This window comes from Adiantum capillus-veneris, chromosome 10, assembly GCF_014529385.1.
Source record: "Adiantum capillus-veneris isolate H3 chromosome 10, ASM1452938v2, whole genome shotgun sequence".
Lineage (NCBI taxonomy): Eukaryota > Viridiplantae > Streptophyta > Polypodiopsida > Polypodiales > Pteridaceae > Adiantum > Adiantum capillus-veneris.
In genome coordinates, this window is record NC_140940.1 from 2,396,377 (window position 1) to 2,417,221 (window position 20,845).

Here is a 20,845-nt window from a genome sequence, read left to right on the forward strand (position 1 = left end):
CCGGCCACCTCCGATTGTGTCGCCTGCAACTGTGCGCTTAGAGAGAGAGTTGGACAGGTACTCCGCGGAAAAAGAGAGAGAGAGCCGGAGGGGCTTCAACCTTCAGGTAGACCGTAGTTGTGTGCACATACCCGCGTGTGTGTGACAATGTGACTGCAGATAGAGAGAAAGAGAAATCCCACCTAAGAGAGAGAGAAGGTTCGCTTTGTTGTATTTGTGCATGAGAGAGAGAGAGAGACTTCTAGCGTTGGTAACTTGGTATTTGCGTATGAGCATGTGTGAGAGAGAGAGAGAGACGAGTTCCAAGCGTTGGTATCTGCGCAAGAGAGAGAGAGAGCGAGAGAGAGAGAGAGAGAGAGAGAGAGAGAGAGAGAGAGACTCCAGAGACGACTTCGAGTCATTTTTCCAAACATGCAAAATTTCTTTTCTTGATTTTGTTTTTGTAAATGGTTATGTTCATTGAGCGTGAAACGCCAAACTTATGTCTATTTTACATTCACAATATTGCTTACATGTTCTCTTTGTTGTAGCATAGTTGATAAGTTTTTTGTGTATTCTTGGTTATTGTCAAACAATTGTCCTTCATATGGCTTCCTCTTAGGCGGTGTGCTTGCTGTGCATTTATTGGCGTACAAGGGTGTGTGTGTGTGTGTGTGAGAGAGAGAGAGAGGGGGGGGGGGGGCGCAAGCAACACTACCAATGCACGGCCGGCTTGCAAGAGGTCGTCGAATCATACCTTGTGCTCTGAATATACTGAACATCTTCACAAAGAGCTTGGGTAGCATGTCGATGGGTGTCGGCTCGCAAGCTGCACATCAAGCGTGCCTGTAGTGGAAGCTAAGCATCCATTGAGTGGTGGTCCGCATCGAACGACACTACCCATCTACCTAGAGTGGTGACACGAGTAGATGGGCGTCTTCTCTTTGTCCACATCAGTTGGAAAGCATAGGCTTCGTAGGATAGGCGACAAACTCGACCAACTGTTGGGAGGTGATGCTGGAAAGGCAGACGCATGGCCATCGATAGAAAGATGACTGAAGAGACGTGATCGTAATGCTCAGTAGTGCCTCCTTCAATGAAAGGCTTGGCTGTAGGAGAGAGGTGGCAAGGTCTCCGAAGCGCCATATCTCATCATCAATAGCAACAATATGCTCTCTTTGCAATCCGTTGTTACCACGAGGCCGGGCACGCCTCTCTTCTTGCTCAACAAATTTCTTAAGTAAGCAGAGCTCTTGATGATGTTCTTAGTGCTGATGTTGTAAGGCTCGCTGCTCTACCCTACGTAGAAAACCACATCATCACTCACACGTACATGATGATTTTTCCTACTCTCATTAGTACGCAAAGGCTTGCATGGAAAATGGTGTGCAATGCTACGAGCTGTCAGAGCGTGGCAACCAAGCTACATGAAAAAGTGGTGGATTGTGGGTCTCGGCCCTGCACGTGCATGAGGGGTGTTGCGCAGAATGGGGTGGCATTGTGGGGTGCTACCCACACCACACAGAGGGTGTGTAGTGATACAGGTTGTCATAGCGAGGCACCCAAGCTACATGGCAATGTCAGAGGGAAGAGCAAGGGCGAGGCTGCTGTAGAGTAGGTGATGGTGGGTATACACAAAAGATAAGGCAGTCAAGGACTGAAGGCAGCAACAAATGGAGACAACACGACAGAGCATTGGTGGCTATGGCAACATTGAGCTCAAAAAGAGAGAGCGAGAGAGAGGGGGGGGTGGGGGGCGGGGCGGGAAGCCGCAAGCAACACCACCAGTGCACGGCCGGCTTGCAAGAGGTCATCGAATCATACGTTGTGCCCTGAATATACTGAACATCTTCACAAAGAGCTTGGGTAGCATGTCGGTGGGCATCGGCCCGCAAGTTGCACATCAAGTGTGCCTGTAGTGGAAGCTAAGCACCCATTGAGGTGGTCCGTATTGGACGACACTACCCATCTACCTAGAGTGGTGACACAAGTAGATGGGTGCCTTCTCTTTGTCCACATCAGTTGGCAAGCATAGGCTTCGTGGGATAGGCGACAAACTCGACCAACTGTTGGGACGTGGTGTTGGAAAGGCAGACGCATGGCCATCGATAGAAAGACGACTGAAGAGCCGTGATCGTAATGCTCAATAGCGCCTCCTTCAACGAAAGGCCTGGCCGTGGGAGAGAGGTGGCACGGTCTTCGAAGCGCCATATCTCATCATCAGTAGCAACAATATGCTCTCCTTGCAATCCGTTGTTACCACAAGGTCAGGCACGCCTCTCTTCTTGCTCAACAAATTTCTTAAGTAAGCAGAGCTCTTGATGATGTTCTTAGTGTTGATGTTGTAAGGTTTGCTGCTCTACCCTACATAGAAAACCACATCGTCACTCACACGTACATGATAATTTTCCCTACTCTCATTAGTACGCAAAGGCTTTGCATGGAAAATGGTGCGCAATGCTACGAGTTGTCAGAGTGTGGCAACCAAGCTACATGGAAAAGAGGCGGATTGTGGGTCTCAGTCATGCACGTGCATGAGGGGAGTTGCGCACAAAGGGTGGCATTGAGGGGTGCTACCCACACCACACAGAGGGTGTGTAGTGATACGTGTTGTCATATAGCGAGCCACCCAAGCTACGTGGCAATGTCAGAGGGAAGCGCAAGGGCGAGGCTGCTGTAGAGTAGGTGATGGTGGGTATACACAAAAGACAAGGCAGTCAAGGAATGAAGGCAGCAAACCTGCTATAAATGGAGACAACACAACAGAGCATTGGCAGCTATGGCAACATTGAGCTCAAAAAGAGAGAGAGAGAGAGAGAGAGAGAATACTTCCAGTGTGTGTGTATGGCTTGGATGAGAGGAGGATGTAGCTTTCCGCCGTGATTAGACACCATACCTCTGTCCCCTATACCACTGCATATTTACGACACCTACACGACCTAAGCCATTGTACTGCTGCTTTGCAACCACCTTGGTTTGATGTAGTCCGGGATCTTGGAAGGTGGGGAGGGGGGTGGGTGGGGGCAAGTGAGGGAAAGAGGGGCCATGCCGCCGCGGAGGCGACGCCGCTTTACTAGTTGAGCTTAAAATTTCCAAGGAAGGAGAGGGCATCTATATGTCACTCTCTCCTTCATTTCAAGAACCTTAAGAAACATTTGGTTTGAAATGTAAAAGTGAAGGATAAGTCAAAAGTCATTTTGGTTTGAAATGGAAAAGTGAAGGGTAAGTAGCAAGTCCTGAGATGGTAGAAAATGAAAAGACTTAGTTTTGAGAAGTGTAATAGTAAAAAATAAAAAGACTTAGTTTTGACTTCTTAGTTCTGTCAAAAAGTCACAATACTTAGTACTATATATAATATATTTATATTATTTAAATTCTTTAGCAAGGCCATAGAGTGTCAAAAAGTCACAATACTTAGTACTATATATAATATATTTATATTATTTAAATTCTTTAGCAAGGCCATAGAGTTTCACTCAGGACTTCAATTTTGAAGGGTGATTACTTTTGCTTTTGTAAAAGGTGGCTTCTATATCTATCTAAGCCTATACTATACTTATGTAGCTTAAAAATTTCAAGCAAGAAGAAGACTTCCACTTGTCATGCATTGGTTCACTTCACAAAAGCTTAAAAATTTCAAGCAAGAAGAAGACATCCACTTGTCATGCATTGGTTCACTTCACAAAAGTTTAGACCAAACATCTAAATGTAAAATGCAAAAGTGAAAGGTAAGATTTGACATGCATAGGGAAATGAAAAGTTTTTCAAAATGTACAATGTAAAGACCAAAGACTTTCAACTATACATAGAATAAATGTATAAATTTAGTTTCACTCCACCTACGCAAGTAAACATAATTTTGGTGGAGATTTTGTTATTTAATAAAAAATTTATTTTTAATAATATATTTGGCTTTGTTTTATCAAAGGGCTTTTTTCAAAACCAATATTGATATCTTTTATAAATTTGTGTAAGTTTTTATTTTTAAAAGCGGTTTCTATACTATACTTATGCAGCTTAAAAATTTCAAGCAAAAAGAAGACATCCACCACCGTGTGTCATGCATTGGTTCACTTCACAAAAGTTTAGACCAAACATTTAATGTAAAATGCAAAAGTGAAGGGTCACATTTGACATGCAAAGAGAAATGAAAAGCTTTTCAAAATGTACAATGTAAAGACCAAAGACTTTCAACTATACATAGAATAAATATATAAATTTAGTTTCACCTCTACCTAAACAAGTAAACATAATTTTGATGGAGATTTTGTTATTTAATAAAAATTTTATCTTTAATGATATATTTGGCTTTGTTTTATCAAGGGGCTTTTTTCAAGACCAATATTGATACCTTTCATAAATTTGTCTAAGTTTTTATTTTTAAAAGCGATTTCTATACTATACTTATGCAGCTTAAAAATTTCAAGCAAGAAGAAGACATCCACAGTGTGTGTCAATGTGTCATGCATTGGTTCACTTTCACAAAAGTTTAGACCAAACATTTAATGTAAAATACAAAAGTGAAGGGTCAGATTTGACATACATAGAGAAATGAAAAGCCTTTCAAAATGTACAATGTAAAGACCAAAGACTTTCAACTATACATAGAATAAATATATAAATTTAGTTTCGCCTCCACCTAAGCAAGTAAACATAATTTTGATGGAGATTTTGATATTTAATAAAAAATTTATTTTTAATGATATATTTGGCTTTGTTTTATCAAGGGATTTTTTCAAGACCAATATTGATATCTTTTATAAATTAGTGTAAGTTTTTATTTTTAAAAGCGGTTGAGAAAAAGGAGAAGGTTCGCATGTCCGCGCATCAATTTAGGTCGGTTTCGCTTTGAGGGCATGCATTCAAAGGTAGGGGTTGTTATCTACATTATTGAGAGAGAGAGAGAGAGAGAGAGAGAGAGAGAGAGAGAGAGATTTTACGATTGAACTCACGGGGACTCTTACTCACTAGGGACACCCTTGTCCTTAAGACATTGTTATTTTCTTAATATTATCATGTATTTTCAAAAGAGTAGCTAATATTTTTTTCATATAAAACAAGAAAAATGTCTTAAAATGGGTAAAATGTTTGAAAAAAAACAACCCTAACATTGGCATCTCAAATAGAGAGAGATATTTTCCAATTGGCGGACCTTTTATCAAGTCAGAGTTATTAAATCCTTTTTATTTTTGAGAGTTAAACCATGTGCCACCCTAAAAAATCGATAAAATTTTTGTATTATGATGGACACACACACATATATACACACACTAACTATTGTCAAACATCTATCCCTAGAAAAAAAGGAGAAGGTTTGACTGTTTGTGAGTTGACTTCATTTTGTATCGCTTTGGGAACATGCATGCAAATGATAGGTTGTTTTACATGTCATTGGCCGAGAGAGAGAGAGAGAGAGAGAGAGAGAGAGAGATATTTTACGATTGAGCTCATGGGGACTCTTACTCACCAAAGACACCCTTGCCTTTCAAATTTCCAAGAAATTGTTATTCTCTTAATATTATCATGTACTTTTAAAAGAGTAGCTAACATTTTTTCCCACACAAAACAAGAAAAATGCCTTAAAATGGGTCAAATGTCTGACAATACTGGGTCAATTGACATTCCAATAATTAATTAACCTAACAGATTCCTTGTCGCTGCTCTCCACAAAACAAAAACACTAGCACTTGCTGGTTCCCACGCTCCATGCGTTCCGCCGGCACCACCGGACCTGCTATCTGGCACGCATAGCAGCCCCTCCCCCACCTTCTCGCATGCACGCCCCTCCCTCTCCCTACTCGCAACTCCTGGATACAAACGAAGCGCCCTACCAACATACAAACGTCGCGAGAGGAGTGGGCATCGGAGGCAATCTCTCTCCCTGTCCCGATGCGCGTCAGTGCTCTCTGTTCTTGTCTGAGACTCTGTCTCGCTCTTTGTCCGCTACCATGCCCTGAGCGACTGTGCCTCGGCTCGTATTCCCTGCGAATTCCTACCTAGCAGCATGTATGTGTGTGTGTGTCAGAGAGAGAGAGAGAGAGAGAGAGAGAGAGAGAGAGAGAGAGAGAGAGAGAGAGAGAGAGAGAGAGAGAGAGAGAGAGAGAGAGAGAGAGAGAGAGAGAGAGAGAGGCACAGGCCTCCTGCCCGCGATTCTCGCCCCTGCCATGTCTTCAAGCTCCTCTCCCCAGCTCTTGCGACTCTCCAGCTCCTGCTCCTGCTCCTCGTGCCTGCCACATAAATCTCGCTGCACTCTCTCAATATGTACGTTGCCGCCATCCCAAAAATCTAACCCCTCTCTCCTCCACGTACCAGATTCCGGTTTTTTTCCATGCTAAAGATTAGAGCATAATCTCAGATTCCCATCGCTTTGACCTGCTGCGAAGATTACAGCGACATACTGGGTCAAATGTCTAACAAAAAACCAATCCTAACATTGGCATCTCAAATGGGGAGAGAGATTCCCAATTAACGGGCCTTTTATCAGTTAAGAGTTATTTGATCCTTTTTATTTTTGAGAGTTAAACCATGTGCCACCCTAAAAAATCTATAAATTTTCACACACACACACACATATGTATATATACACTAACTAATGTCAAACATCTATCTCTAGAAAAAAGGAGAAGGTTGCTGTGTTTGTGAGTCGACTTCATTCTGTATCGCTTTAGGGACATGCATGCAAATGATGGGGTTGTTACACATGTCGTTGGTCATGAGAGAGAGAGAGAGAGAGAGAGAGAGAGAGAGAGATTGTTCCATCAAGTTCATGGGGACTCCTACTCACCAAGGGGACCCTTGCCAATTTCCAAGAAATTATTATTTTCTTGGAATTATAATGTATTTTTGAGAGTTGTGGCTAACATTTTCTCCCATAGAAAACAAAAAAGTACCTTAAAATGGGTAAAATGTACGTAAAAAATCAACCGTGACACTAGCATCCCAAATGAGAAGAGAGATTGCCCAGCTGACAGGCCTTTTACCTGTTCTAATATATTTTATCCCCTTCTATTTTTAGAAGTTAAACTATGTGCCACCCTTTAAAATTCATAAACTCTCTCAATTATGACGAGCCTAAGTATATATATATATATATATATAGAGAGAGAGAGAGAGAGAGAGAGAGAGAGAGAGAGAGAGAGAGAGAGAGAGAGACTCACTACCCGGTGCCAACTTCTAAAGTTCTGAGTTATTATGTGTGTGTGTGTGTGCGTGTGTGTGTGTGTGTGTGTGTGTGTGAGAGAGAGAGAGAGAGAGAGAGAGAGAGAGAGAGAGAGAGAGAGAGACCTCTACAAAAACTGACGCGAGAAGGATCATGTGTGGGTGTATTTTCATCCTTCGAGCCAGCAGTGGTGTTTACGAGAGAGAGAGAGAGAGAGAGAGAGAGAGAGAGAGAGAGAGAGAGAGAGAGAGATAATAAGAGGTTGATTCCAAGATGAGGGGTGGAGGAAAGTGTTGAAGGCGAGAAAAATCGAAACGGAAGACAAGCGAACCCAAGGTGGGGTGTGCCAATCCGAAGAATCCAAAGCGAGGGAATAGGTGGGAAAAAGGTAAGCAAACCCACGTCGGTGTGTGCACAAATCCAAAGTGGAACAAGCAAATTCAAGGTAGCAAAGGCGGAACGAGGAGAAAAATCTTGATGACATTGAGGTTTTTACCCTGAATTTCTCTAGGATTTGTGCTAAGCTTGGGTTTTTTTCTCGCCTTCCAGGTATAATTTATGGCTAAGTTTCAAAATTGATTGGTAGGATTACACTAAACCTAAGTTTACTTTGAGCATTCGCATACAATACAATGCTTTTTTCACAAAAGTTTAAAAACCGATATATAGGAAAATTTGCAGCAAATCAGACGAGCAAAATCAATGTGAAAGACAAGTGTTTTTGCTAGGGAACCCAAGGTGGCATGCACGAATCCGATGTAACGAGAAAATTTGAGATGGCAAAAAGGGGGAGCGGATCCAAGGCACCATACACGAATCTGAAGTGACAGGAGCAAAACCGAGGTGGCAAAGGCAAGAGGCAGAGAAAATTTACACTAAATTTCTTTAGGCTTTGTGTTAAACTTGGTTTTTTTCTTGCCTTCAAGTTAGAATTTTGTTGCTAAATCTATATTAGCTTCAAAATAATACAATCCCGTCACGTTAATATAAATTCTCTCACTCACAATTGTGAGTATAGCAAAAAAAAAAAAGAGAATTTATGGCTAAATCTCAAAATTTATAGGTAAACCTAAGTTTACTTTGAGCATTTGCACACAATACAATGTTTTTTCAAAGAAGTTTAAAAACTGACTTATTGAAAAATTAAAGGCAATTTTGCTATGTTTCATCAATGATTTTTCCCTAAAATTTGTAGGTTTTTTCATCTTCAAAATTAGAATTTAGACGTGGATTTCAAATTTTCATATGTGAGAATACACAAAACTTGTGTTTTTCTTTCAAGCAATCTGATAGCCACTCATATACACAATGCTTCTGCTAAGACACTTGGTAAACATGCATATGAAAAATTTTAGACGCAATCTACTTCTACTATATGAGCATTGGAAGCTTTGTATTTGAAAACAAATCCGAGGTTTAACGTTGAACACAAGCAAAACAGGTAGAAGGTGTGAGTGAACCCAAGGCGGCGTGACCGAATCCAAAGTAGCACGAGGAATCCGAGGTGGGAGGGCAGATTTAGATGTGAATCTTAAAATTTATATGTGGAATTCTAGTAAAATCAGGGTTTCTTCTCACCTTCAATTCGCATTTAGAGGTAAATCTCAAAATTTGTACGTAGGATTACACTAAATTTAGATTTTCTTTGAGCATTCACATACAACTTCTATACTATATATAGTGGAGCTTAAAATTTTTGAGGAAGGCCCAGAGCATCAACATAAACTATTAGGTGACCTTATTTTGCTTTCATTTCTATAGCGTTTGAAGGTGCCGATGGTGCATAAGTGTACATGAACAAATAGTGTACACGTACTAACCTACTTATACATCGTTATGATCTGATGAACACTATTACCATACTTGTGCACAAAACATAGAAAGAGATGCAAGCAAGTGTGGCATCTGTAGAGAAACATAGACGGAAGGGCCAATCACATTCTTGATATTAAAAGAAAGTCAACTCATCTCTTTGAAACTTGAAGCTCTCTTGCTACATTGGAAACTATGAGCCCTAATAATTTTTTCACAACTCCACTCTTAGACATGAAAACTTTTATGATTACACATTGTACCAGTTATGGGAACTCATATTTAAAAACTTGTTTACTTACTCAGTTTGTACTTTTGCGTTTGGTAGCACTTCTATCAACCCTAGGTAGACCAAGGGGAAAACGTCCTTCCTATTATATAGTAGGTTATGATGTGCACTATTGCCATGCCTTGCTCTTACAAGAAAGAAGCAAGGATAGAAGCAAGTAAGAGAGTGGAGTCAGAACATTGAATCCAATTGTGTTCCTGTTGTTGAAACCAATTCTATTGAACCCACTCCATTGTTGAAACCAATTCTATAGAATCCAATCCATTTTCAAACAAAGTTTTATGATCACAATGAATTCTCTTAGCTTTCAAATATTTCACACCATGCTAACTTATCTAAGCTATATTGACTCTCTCTCTCTCTCTCTCTCTCTCTCTCTCTCTCTCTCTCTCTCTCTCTCTCTCTCTAATCTAATAGAAGTTTATTGCAGAAGGGCTAACAACTCACAAAAAATAATTTCTTTGAGCCTAGCTCCCAAGCTTGGTATTAAAAAATGATTTGCAGCTACATATTCATATTTGTTAGAATTTGTCAAGAGGTTGTGTCATGCATCACTTTTAAAAATACAACAGACTATACATGTAGAACAGAGTATTGATGGTGTTCCACTGGGAGGAAAAGATAGCCCTATGAGAATAGTGGCCATGTTTCTTTTCTATACTATACTTATGCAGCTTAAAAATTTCAAGCAAGAAAAAGACATCCACTTGTCATGCATTAGGTTAGTCGGCCTCAAATCAGGTTAACATTAAGTAAAGCGGATAAAAATAGTCAAAAAATCGTCGCTCTTCGTTGATATGCTCGGTTGCGAGCATCCTCTCTCGTTGGGCACTACGCGATGATAGAAGGGGGCGGCTACGTGTGGACATGCAAGAGTTTAGGAAACTTTAATGTCAATAAAAAAGGTTATAGAATATTTTAACATCATAGACAGAATCCCAACTTATATTAAAGATTTGAAGCATATGATAAAATTGGAATGATACATAGGTGACACGTATAAGTTGATCTCTCTCTCTCTCTCTCTCTCTCTCTCTCTCTCTCTCTCTCTCGCACACACACACACACACACAATGTGCACATGAGTTCAAGACTCTATACATAGATATTTGAGAGAAATTATCATTGTTCAATTTCTCTCTCTCTCTCTCTCTCTCTCTCTCTCTCTCTCTCTCTCTCACACACACACACACACACACACACACAATCACACACAAACACACACACACACACACACACACATATACTTGAAACAAAAAATTGTCACATAGATCTCGAGGCCTTTTGGTATTGTTCCAATTTAGTAACGATGACATTCAAAATTTCTATAGTTTGCTTGTGTCCCCCCCCTCCAAACCTCTCTCTCTCTCTCTCTCTCTCTCTCTCACACACACACACACACACACACGCACACACACACATGTGTTGGGGTGGATAGCAATCTCATGTGTGCATACACACATGACTTGCCAACGTGACACAGTAGTATCTATACTACAGATAAAAGGGCTAAGGATTCCGGGGCCCCCCTTTGACATGTGGCGCCATTTGCTTGCTCCGGCCAGTGGCGATTGCAAACCCGGCAACACAGATACAGTCACTGTGTAGAGAGAGAGAGAGAGAGAGAGAGAGAGAGAGAATCGCTTGCAACCCTTTGCCACAACTCGCGTGCTCTCAGTAGTCTCAGCAAGTGCGTGCAGGGCCCCGTCAACTGTGCAAGCTTAGTGAGGAGTCCACTTTTGGAAGATGGGATGCATGTCACTTGGTCAAGGATGCGTCGATCGACTCCCAAGTTAATGAGGCCTTCTTACAATGCCAATGTATCATGGCTTGGGAGAAATCCGGAGGGTTCTCGCTTCAGCCATTACACCACACACGTTGCCCCAAACTACAAATCTCTCTTCTTCTCGGAACGAGGTAACCGAACCCATTCCTACATCCTTGAGCCCATCCCGTTGAGTGCGATCCGCACCATTGCCTCCATTTGTTTTAGCTCCCATTCTCTACGCTGCGAGACAGGACGTTGGGGCACTAGCGAGGAGTGTCATCGACTTTGCACCTTATGCCCTCGTCAAGTGCGAGAGAGTGAGTACCACACACTACTTGAGTGCTCAGCTTTTGACCACATTAGGTCCTCTTTTCCCCATATATTCAGCCATGATCTCTCCCTACATACCTTCCTCTCCCAACCACGATGTGGACTCTCTATTGCGACGCTCATTTCAGCCATTTTTTAGCATCAAGAGTCACTTATGAACTCCACTCACACCACATGACATGTTCATTTGGTCCCATAGGTCATATTTGACCTCCCAGGACGATAATAGAACTATCTCTCTCTCTCTCTCTCTCTCTCTCTCTCTCTCTCTCTCTCTCTCTCTCTCTTCCTTCTAATTGCTGCAAGTTCCAGTGTTCGCGAAAAACCATTTTCACAAACATAAGAAATTCCTTTTCTTGAATTTGCCAAAGGAAAATGCGCAGTACCAGCCCAACATGGCTTAACCTCTTTGCTCCGGCAGGTGTGGACTGCAGCTCGGGAATACAGGCGGCTAGCGCGCAGAGAGAGAGAGAGAGAGAGAGAGAGAGAGAGAGAGAGAGAGAGAGATTTGCGGCAATTAGCTTTATTTCTCAGGTTTTTATACTATTTTTCCTCTATTTTGGGGTGGAATTTCTCCTTTTTTACTTCTCCTCGACCGGCATTTTTGAAATTGAAGATGGCACGATATTAAACTGAGACATATTTTTCCCAAACACGGTTTGTGGCATTTGCCCGACGTTGTTTTCCTTGCGACTGTCCATTTTTTGTCTTCATCGTTGGCAGTTGCAATTGCTAAGCAACGTGGAGTGTATATCAAAGGTTGTCTCGGTAAAGAGGATCAATCGCATCCTTTGGAAATTGGACGCCTTCTTTATAACGGTGTTCTACCATAAGAAATTATGTGTGTGTGTGTGTGTGAGAGAGAGAGAGAGAGAGAGAGAGAGAGAGAGAGAGAGAGAGAGAGAGAGAGAGAGATGAAGTGGTGGCAGGTGAAAACCAACATATTATGAGGTTGAGGAATCGAGGATGACCAGTTGCATGAATAGCCTTTGATCTACAAAGCCAAGAAGCAAAGCCTAGGACTGAGAGGAGTTGTCTTGGTCGTAGCAAGTTGTAACTTGCTACGACTCACGAGTATGTCATGATGTTGCCCATCAATACCATGATATAGAGCACGAGCAGTGCAACCAGGATGGTAAATGTCTATTGCAGCTCACGCATTTGGAAAGGCATATGTGAGTCAAAGAGATGAGATTCCGTGAAGGGCTGTTGAAATAGGATCTACGGTAGCGATGCATGGGTTAGAAAAATACATTTTCTTGGTCAAAATTTGAAGCTTTTGCCAGTAATTCCACTAATACTTGAGTAAATTTCCCAGTTTTCTTGAGAGCACTCTCAAAATCTAACCGGGATTTTACATTTTCAGCCGGTCAAAAATACATTCATTTGGACCCCGTTGTTTACAACACTAATTTACACCAAGCACAATTGTATAAGGGTATTGTTGAGTAGGTAGGGGTGGCACGCGGATCATAAGCGGGCATCAGTGTTCCGAAAAAATATTTTCTTGAATTTACCAAGAGGAAATTTTAGAAAATTAGGTTTATTTTTTGGGTTTTTACAATTTCTCTTTATTTTGGGGTGGAATCTTTCCTTTTTCCCTTGCCCTCAACCGGCATTTTTGGGCATTGATGGTTTGATGAGCTCCATCAAAAGTGGACGTCGAGAGAAGACATAGAGATAATCACTTTAAGGAGCTTTTCTCACTTTAAAATCACATATCACATATGAGACTAAATTCACACCTATATTCAGGCTTTCCACATGGCAAAAGAAGACCCACTCCAAAGGACTTAGCCAGTAAATGAGCAAGAACAAGCATCACAAACATGGTGACTATTGAGCACACCTAGCAGAGGAACGAAAATGGGTCGTGTAGAGTAGTTGTGCCGTGCGGGGAGAGGGGGATGGAGAGATATGAGAAGCCAGCTACCTGCACAAGATGGCAGAGTCAACCCCAAGCAGGCAGGATCCAAGTGCCAACTTCTCGCAAGCATTGAAGGAATGTTGAAATAAGAGAGAGAGAGAGAGAGAGAGAGAGAGAGAGAGGGTCCTTCATTGGAAAATGAGGGTTGCGGGCAGAGCTTGGGACTCCTCACCGACGGCCGAGCTACACGCAGAGAGAGAGAGACAGAGGGTCCTTCATTGGAAAATGAGGGTTGCGGGCAGAGCTTGGGACTCCTCACCGACGGCCGAGCTACACGCACAGAGAGAGAGAGAGAGAGAGAGAGAGAGAGAGAGAGAGAGAGAGAGAGAGAGAGAGAGAGAGAGAGAGAGAGAGAGACTCATGCCTCATGCCTCGAGTTCAGGCAGAGCTTGGGACTCCTCACCAACGGCCGATTGATTATTTGGAGCCCTTCAAATACCCCCAAAAGACAATTTCTGTGTGGCCCTTCAAATTGTCAAAATGCCCTTCGTATGCATGTTCAATGCTGAAAAAAGTGTTTTTTAAATGGCATCCCGTTTAGATTCTCTCATTGCGCGTATGTTTTAGTGGGCACCCCCAAAGACAATTTCTGCGTGGCTGATTATCTATCAATACAAGATGCTAAAGCTTGAATTTGGAGATGAATTGCTTCATTGGTTTTAGACATAATTGCCCTTTTTTGTGACCTAAGCACGAAAATAACCAATCTCACTTGCCAAAAAGAAATAAGAATTAGAAAATCTTGAACAATCCAACCAAAATAGATACAAAGGTATTTTGGGAATTTTTTAAATTTGAGGGATACTTTGGGGATTTCCACAAATTAGAGCGGACAGCTTGGCGTCCTGAGAGACTCGAGACGCCAAGCTACTCGTGCGCACAGCCACTTCGTCGCCACAGAGAGAGAGAGAGAGAGAGAGAGAGAGAGAGAGAGAGAGAGAGATCAGCTGCAGTGCTTATGTGTGTGTCGTCGTCGATAGAGCTCGACCTGTAGGCTTTGTGTGTGTGTGTGTGTGTGTGTGAGAGAGAGAGAGAGAGAGAGAGAGAGAGAGGAGAGAGAGAGAGCACTCCGCAATACAGCTGGAAGCTTTGTGCGACGACCCCTACCGAAGCATCAACGCTTCGCATGGGGGGGGGGGGGGGGGGGGGGGGGGGGGGGGGGAGGGTTGCGAGACTCCACCTAGATTTCCTCGGACCTATCGTGTAAAGAGACAAGCGATAGAGAGAGGGAGCCAAAATGCTGGCTATGACTGCTTGCAGAGGGCATGGCTTCCTGATTCCATAGAACATGTAACATGGGGTTAAATATGGGGCACCTAAAATGAAAAAGTGTCCAGGTCCCTCAACAAATAGATTCAAATAACCATAAACTGGATCAGAGCCCTATGTGAGTAGGGCTAAGCACTGCACAATAGGCCAAATAAATTAAAGTGTACCTCACTCGCAGATTGAACAACTACCACCGGACACTAGGTGACACTCTTAGGACAATAGGTGACACTCTTAACAATTGAGGGTTTGAGATATGGCAACGGATATCACCCTGAAAGACCTCTTGGTGGTGTGAGCTACACTTTCTGAAATGCTAAAAGTTTAGGTTGGAATCCCCTCCATTTGGTGCTTGGTTTTCCAAAGTCTACCAAGAGTTACAAAAAATAGGTCTTCAAAAGTAATAGGTCTTCAAGGGGGAGGGATTCCCCCGCCCCCCCTTTTACACGTGGCGGGTTCTCTTTGATCCGGCCTGTGTACACTGCAGCTCCGGCTACACAGAGACACTCCGTCCGAAGTTCGAACTGAGAGAGAGAGAGAGAGAGAGAGAGAGAGAGAGAGAGAGAGAGAGAGAGAGAGAGAGAGAGAGAGAGAGAGACGTTGACTGTTCCAAGAGCCGGGTGTCCGCGTATAGAGCAGGTACAATCGAGATCTCAGACCGAGCTGAGTTAGAGGGGGAAAGAGATGGAGCCCTTGATGACCTTAGCGTGACACGAAGGCAATGCCCGAGAGAGAGAAAGTGTGTGAGAGAGAGAGAGGGGAGGGAGCGAGACTCCTTTCTCTGTAGGCAGTGCCTACGAACGCTGTGTGTGTGTGAAGAGAGAGAGAGAGAGAGAGAGAGAGAGAGAGAGAGAGAGAGAGAGAGAGAGAGAGAGAGAGTCGGTGGCATCCTTGGCTTCATCACGAGTGGGTTGAGGTCGATCGAATACTTTCCGGCATGCTTCTGGCCATGCACGTCACACCCAAAAAAGTCAGCCAAGGCAGTATAACCTTTACTACCTTTAGCATACCGCCTTCTACGTGCTGAAAGAGCGACTAGTTTTTGGGAAAAATGAGTCGGCTTAATATCGTGTCGTTTTCAATATAAAACATGTCGTTTATAAGCAAGGAGAAAAGGAGAAATTCCCCTCCAAAATAGAGAATAATAATGCTCTATATACATCCCTATGTACGCCTGCAGTGGTGGCTACTCATGGAGCAACTGCCAAATGGCTAAAAGCAAAATGTCAAAAAACTAACCTAATTTTTGAAAATTTCCTCTTGGCAAATTCAAGGAAAGGAATTTTATATGTTTTAATTTTTTATTTTTTTTTAACACTGTCGGTGACTGTCCAGCACAAATGGTGTGTGTGTGTGTGTGTGTGTGATGGAGATGGTTAGGCGTAGGGGGCTGGACAATCATGCCAAAAGTGTGGCCGCCACAGAGAGGAAGTGAGACAAGGAGCCTGTCGGACTTGGAGAAGACGATGAGGCCCACATTGGCATCACACAGAACCGAGAGTTCACGTGCCTTTTTCACCAATCCCACATCGGGGGGAGGGAGAGAGAGAGAGAGAGAGAGATGAAGAAGAAGAAGAAAAAAATGTTAACGTAGCACGAAACTATCCCAAGAGACCTTAAAGATCTATCCAACAAGGCCCACATTGGGGGGGGAGAGAGAGAGAGATGAAACAAAATGAAGTATAGCCATGCCTCCAAAAGGCCATTATGATTCAAAGGAGGAAGAGAGAGAGAGAGAATACTTTTCTTGATTTGTTGTATAAAATTTGCGACGAGCAAGGAGTTTGAGGGTAAGAGGGGCCATGTCGCCGCCGAAGGCGGCGCCGTTTTACTAGTATATAATTGAGCTTAAAATTTTCAAGGAAGGAGAGGGCATCCATGTGTCACTCTCTCCTTCATTTCAAAAACCTTAAGAAACATTTGGTTTGAAATGTAAAAGTGAAGAGTAAGTCAAAAGTCATTTTGGTTTGAAATGGAAAAGTGAAGGGTAAGTAGCAAGTGCTGTGATGGTAGAAAATGAAAAGACTTAGTTTTGAGAAGTGTGATAGTAAAAAATAAAAAGACTTAGTTTTGACTTCTTAGTTCTATCAAAAAGTCACAATACTTAGTACTATATATATATATTTATATTATTTAAATTCTTTAGCAAGGCCATGGAGTTTCACTCCCACCTTCAATTTTGAAGGGTGATTACTTTTGCTTTTGTAAAGGGTGGCTTTACTTAACAGCTTGGAAAAATAATATGTGTGTGTGTGAGTGAGTGAGAGAGAGAGAGAGAGTGGCACATCGCAAATTTGAGAGAGAAAGATCATGTTTCATCTTCTACGGCATCGTCGTGTGTGTCGCAGGTCAGAGAGAGAGAGAGAGAGAGAGAGAGAGAGAGAGAGAGAGAGGGTCAATCCCATTCAGTCTTGATGAGGAGTGTGTGTGTCTATTTCTATTCAAAAGAGAGAGCATCCCTATGTATGCTCTATATACATCCCTATGTACGCCTGCAGTGGTGGCTACTCATGGAGCAACTGCCAAATGGCTAAAAGCAAAATGTCAAAAAACTAACCTAATTTTTGAAAATTTCCTCTTGGCAAATTCAAGGAAAGGAATTTTATATGTTTTAATTTTTTATTTTTTTTTAACACTGTCGGTGACTGTCCAGCACAAATGGTGTGTGTGTGTGTGTGTGTGTGATGGAGATGGTTAGGCGTAGGGGGCTGGACAATCATGCCAAAAGTGTGGCCGCCACAGAGAGGAAGTGAGACAAGGAGCCTGTCGGACTTGGAGAAGACGATGAGGCCCACATTGGCATCACACAGAACCGAGAGTTCACGTGCCTTTTTCACCAATCCCACATCGGGGGGAGGGAGAGAGAGAGAGAGAGAGAGATGAAGAAGAAGAAGAAAAAAATGTTAACGTAGCACGAAACTATCCCAAGAGACCTTAAAGATCTATCCAACAAGGCCCACATTGGGGGGGGAGAGAGAGAGAGATGAAACAAAATGAAGTATAGCCATGCCTCCAAAAGGCCATTATGATTCAAAGGAGGAAGAGAGAGAGAGAGAATACTTTTCTTGATTTGTTGTATAAAATTTGCGACGAGCAAGGAGTTTGAGGGTAAGAGGGGCCATGTCGCCGCCGAAGGCGGCGCCGTTTTACTAGTATATAATTGAGCTTAAAATTTTCAAGGAAGGAGAGGGCATCCATGTGTCACTCTCTCCTTCATTTCAAAAACCTTAAGAAACATTTGGTTTGAAATGTAAAAGTGAAGAGTAAGTCAAAAGTCATTTTGGTTTGAAATGGAAAAGTGAAGGGTAAGTAGCAAGTGCTGTGATGGTAGAAAATGAAAAGACTTAGTTTTGAGAAGTGTGATAGTAAAAAATAAAAAAACTTAATTTTGACTTCTTAGTTCTATCAAAAAGTCACAATACTTAGTACTATATATATATATTTATATTATTTAAATTCTTTAGCAAGGCCATGGAGTTTCACTCCCACCTTCAATTTTGAAGGGTGATTACTTTTGCTTTTGTAAAGGGTGGCTTTACTTAACAGCTTGGAAAAATAATATGTGTGTGTGTGAGTGAGTGAGAGAGAGAGAGAGAGTGGCACATCGCAAGTTTGAGAGAGAAAGATCATGTTTCATCTTCTACGGCATCGTCGTGTGTGTCGCAGGTCAGAGAGAGAGAGAGAGAGAGAGAGAGAGAGAGAGAGAGAGAGAGAGAGAGAGAGAGAGTGCCATTGATTGGCCTTGGCGCTTGACAAAGAATGCCCCCCGTCCCCCTCCCTCCTTCCCCCAAACTCAATCATGGACGCAACCCACCACTTACTTCATATGCAACTTCTCAAATGTTGCTGCAACATGCCTCATGTAGTCTGCTCTATCAACACCCCTGGCTGCCAACAGCTGATCTGCCACGAGCCCCACACCCTTATACAACCTCAATCATCTGTTGGCCAGGATGCCAAGCGTCTGGATCCAATACATTTCCCACTCGCCACAAGTGCTTGTTGAGCCACCTTCTCCTCTACCACTGCATGTCCGCCACCCTTGATTCCAACGAGCTCCATTTTTGCCTAGTTGTGGCCTCCACACCACGAGAGAGAGAGAGAGAGAGAGAGAGAGAGAGAGAGAGAGAGAGAGAGAGAGTCCCACATCCGTCTCTATGCTTTCTTCGTCTTTTTTAGGCCAGTCAGCAGATGCTACAATGTTGAGAGCTCCAGCATGACCATCCAAGCATTTTAGCTTTCCCAAGTTTTCACATCTCAAACTCCTGACATAGCAAGAAAAAAGGGGTTCTGCAAGGGGACAGGTGGCATTGCCTACTACTACAGTGCTCACGGCAACGGTCATACAAGGTGGATCTTCGATTCAGTGTTTGGGAAAAATGTAACTCAGCTTAATATCATGTCATTTTCAAAATGCCGGTTGAGGGCAAGGGGAAAAGGAAAATTTCCGCCCCAAAATAGAGAAAAATAGAGTAAAAACCTCCAACATAAACCTAATTTTCTACATTTCCTCTTGGAAAATTAAAGGAAAGCAATTTTGTATGTTTAAAAATTAATTTTGGAATATGTTTAAAAATTAATTTTTCCAAAACACTGATGTGATTGAATTGGAGGATGGTCATTGCCATTGGAGGGTATTGGCCTTGGTCTTGGAGTTAGCAATCCGTTGCTCATTTGGATCCTCCTTGGTGTTGCATACCTAATATGAGCCCTTTGCCTCCCCCTAAAAATGATGACTCCGGTCTCTTATTGTAGGGCTGCCTCCATGCATGTGCCTCCATTGTAGGACTGCCTCCATGTCATTTTGCTTGCATTTAGAGCCTGGTCACTTTGGAATGGCTAAATAGCCTTCCAGCTTTGCTTGCAAGTCAAGAAAACCGGTGGCTTGAAAGATTAATGCTTGATTTGACTTGCGGTCAAAGAAACCACCTCTATTCTCAAAGGGCTATCTTCTCTTCCAAGTGGAACACTATCAATACTCTCTTCCTACATGTATAGCTGTCGCATTTCTAAAAGTAATGCATGACGCAATCTCTTGATAGATTCTAAAAAACATGAATATATGTAAAATACCACAAAATATCAACTCTATTCTCATAGGGCCATATTCTGTTCCAAGTGGAATGCTATCAATACTCTCTTTCTACATGTATAGTCTCTCGCATTTCCAAAAGTGATGCATGACGTGATCTCTTTATATATTCTGACAAACATGAATATATGTAAAATGCCGTAAATTATTATTTGATACCAAGCTTGGGAGCTTCTCATAGACATTATTTTTGACGAGATTGTTTATGAGGTGCTAGCCCTTGCTCAACAAACTTAGGAGTGCTCTACTTCTATTGAGAGAGAGAGAGAGAGAGAGAGAGAGAGAGAGAGAGAGAGAGAGAGTCCTCATTTTGGTCTATCTTTGTCTAGCAATTCTACCAAGCTTGATTACGCAGATAAGATAAGCTAGCATGGTGTGAAAAGATGGAGTGGGTTTTAGAATCGGTTTCAACAATGGAAACACAATTCGATTCAATGTATCTGCTCCACTCTCTTATTTTCCACCAAGTCCAAAAGTACAAATTGGGTAAATCATCAAGTTTTTAAAGATGAAGGCCCAAAACTGCTTCACTATGTTATCATAAAACTTTTCACGTCTAAGAGTGGAGTTGTGAAAAGATTACGGCTCATAGTTTCCAATGTACCATGAGAGCTTCAAGTTTCAAAGAGATGAGTTGGCTTTCTTTTAATATCAAGAATTTGATTGACCATTCCATATATGTTGCTCTCTAATTGCCTTGTTTGCATCTCTATCTATGTTTTGTGCACAAGCATGGTAATAGTGTACATCGTCACCTAATCATAACAATGCATAGGTAGCTTACTACCATAAGGTGCACACTATTTTTTCATGTACACTTTCACGCCATATTCAACTTAAAATGTGATAGAAATGAAAGCAAAATAAGGTTGCTCAATTGTTTATTTTTGCAAGAATTTTGGCCATTATGCTAAACTGAAGGACGTTGTGCAAAATTGAGGTCGTGACCTAAAATTATGCATGTCATTGATCTCTCTCTGCCTCTATTCCAATATTACATAAGCATGTTCCTCTTTGAGAGAGCAGAATGTGTTCAACCATATACATGGTTGAGCCTAATTCGTTACACACAATCTACACAACACCAACCATTTGGCTTAGCTCCTATTCCTTTAAGTGTGAGATCGACATTGAGGTAGTGTAGGAGATCTCTTTATGTATGCACATTATACCCCTTAAAAACTTAAGAGTATGAGCATCATATCCTACTTAAGTGCTCA